Source organism: Triticum aestivum, chromosome 7A (assembly GCF_018294505.1).
Source record: "Triticum aestivum cultivar Chinese Spring chromosome 7A, IWGSC CS RefSeq v2.1, whole genome shotgun sequence".
In the NCBI taxonomy this organism is placed as follows: domain Eukaryota; kingdom Viridiplantae; phylum Streptophyta; class Magnoliopsida; order Poales; family Poaceae; genus Triticum; species Triticum aestivum.
Window position 1 is genome coordinate 30,626,814 of NC_057812.1, and position 2,396 is coordinate 30,629,209.

Sequence of the window (2,396 nt, forward strand, 5' to 3'; positions counted from 1 at the left end):
AAAACTTGCTGTGTTATTGCTGCGGTGCAAGCACCATTAATTCAAGCATGCAAGTATATGGTCGATTACTCGATTTGGAGTATGGAGATGGAATTGCATGGCTTCGGTCTGGCATCTTGAAACGTAAAAACCAAGTGAGGGCAACGTAAGTATTTCTTGATTGATCGAGATGCGCGGGCATGGATGCATTCCTCACTCGCTACCAGAGTACAGTATAACAAATAAAACCAGTGGCTCTTGTTCATTCAATATAAGCCCTTTTACAATCTATAATCATCTTTTTTGTATCAGCCTGCTACAGATATACCCATCGGTCGATACAGATAACAAAACGGAATAAGAACAAGATGTCCAAATAAATAATAATCAGAATCGAAGCAAAAAGAAAGAAAAGAAGAATATCCATGCCCTAAATATAAGGATTTGTGCAGCTCCTGGAACTTTCTGTGTCAGTAGGTCCGTCCACTTAATCCATGATACCGCTCGTAGTCTTCTTGATAAGGTCCCATGCACTCGTCACATGCCTCTCCTCCTGAAGTGACGACCCAACGGCGAACCGGAGCACGAACTTGTCTCCAACCACCGTGTGCGCAAGATAAGCCTTGCCAGTCTTGTTCAGATTCTCCATTAGCACACGGTTGGCTTCATCAGCATCCTCTTCCGTCATGGCTCCAGTTGGCTTGATCCTAAAGCACACAAGAGCAAAGTTCCTGAGTACAACCACCTCGAACCTGTTGTCGGCGCGGACGAAATCTTCCAAACATCTTGGCCATGGCGACATCACTACGGATGTGCTCTTGGAGCTTTGCGGTACCATATGTGCGCATGACCATCCAAAGCTTGAGCCCGCGGAAGCGCCGACCAACGCCGACCTGCATGTCTTTCAGATCGGTGACCTCACCGGACTCGGTAGCGTCATTCTTGAGGTACTCCGGGTTGGTCTCCAATGAGTCACTAAGTCGGTGAGCATCACGGACGTACAAACAGGTGCAATCGAGGCACGTGAGAAGCCATTTGTGTGGGCTCATGCTAATGGAGTCCACGTGCTCGACGCCATCGAGATGGTGGCGAAACTCTGGGCAGATACACGCACCGCCGGCGCAGGCAGCATCGACATGGACCCATGCATTGAACATGGCGGCAACGTCGGCGATGGCGCCCACTCGGTCGACGGCATTGGAAGATGTGGTGCCCACCGTGGCACAGACATATGTGGGCACGAGACCGGCATCGGCATCAGCTTGCATTACCTCGAGAATCTTGGACGGGTTGAGCCCGTAGTTAGTTTCCGGCCCAGTAGGGATTGAGCGGATGTTGGCGGGGTCGAAACCTGCGAGGCGGCATGCCTTGAAGAACGTGGAGTGGGTCTGGTCGGCAGCATAGACAGCCAAGCGTGGTAGGTGGGACACGCCGACTGAGCCGCTCCGATGCAGCGCTGCATCACGAGCGGCCACTAGCGTGACAAGCATTGCCTCGCTGGTTGTGCCGAGGATGACACCACCGCCAGTGCCACGTCCAGTACTGGTGCGGCTCATGAAGGTGGTGGGTAGGCGCAGAAGCTGCGCAAGCCAGTCAAGAGCGAGAAGCTCCATCTCGGTTGCCGCGGGCGAGGCCTGCCACATGAATCCAACAGTGTTCATGGCAGAGGCGATGAGGTTGCCGGCGATGGCAGCGGCGCTGTTGGTGGAGGGAAAGAAGGCGAAGAAATTGGGGCTAGCCCAGTGTGTCATGCCGGGGACAACAGAGGTCCTGAGCTCCTTCATGGTGACATCGAATGATGCGGAGTGGGTCGGCGGGGACGCGCTAAGCTCGTCCTGCAGGTATCCCGGCTTCACGTTGGGCAGAACCGGCATAGACTCGACGTTGGTGTAGTAGTCAGAGATGAAGTCGACGGCCTTGTGGAGGTATGCACGGACATCTTCGGGGTTGAGCGGCTCGAACACCGCCTTGTCGTCGGGGAAGGCGGAGAAGGAGATTGGGTTAGCGTCCAAGATGTCCATTTCTTTAGGATGCTTAACCCTTGATTATGATCGGAGCAAAGGAGATGTGAGGCTTGTTGGTTTAATGAAGTGCAGCTAGCTCGCTTCGCTTTGCGGCCGGAGAGCAAGAAGCAGAAGCAGAGGTGCGCTAAGTAGTGCTATAGCTTTGCTGCTTGATGTGGTGAATGGAGTTGGTCGTTGGTGTTGGGTGTGGTATATATAGCACTTCTGGATGCGGGAAGCGACGTGGCGGTGTGGGCGTTGGACGGGCCCTGGTCGCGAGCCCTACCAAAGTGCACGCGTGGGTAGCTAGGTAGGTAGGTAGAGATCCGAGCGACAACTCGTGCATTTCAGTTTGGATACGGATGGTCGTTCTCACGGACCCAGCACGAACGAGGAACAATTTCAAGATTTTTG

At 53.5% G+C, this 2,396-nt stretch overlaps 1 pseudogene; it reads right to left on the reverse strand.

The window, feature by feature from the left end:
- Positions 1–241: 241 nt before the first annotated feature.
- LOC123152632 (tryptophan decarboxylase 1-like) lies at positions 242–2,156 on the reverse strand (annotated as a pseudogene).
- Between the last annotated feature and the right edge of the window lie 240 nt (positions 2,157–2,396).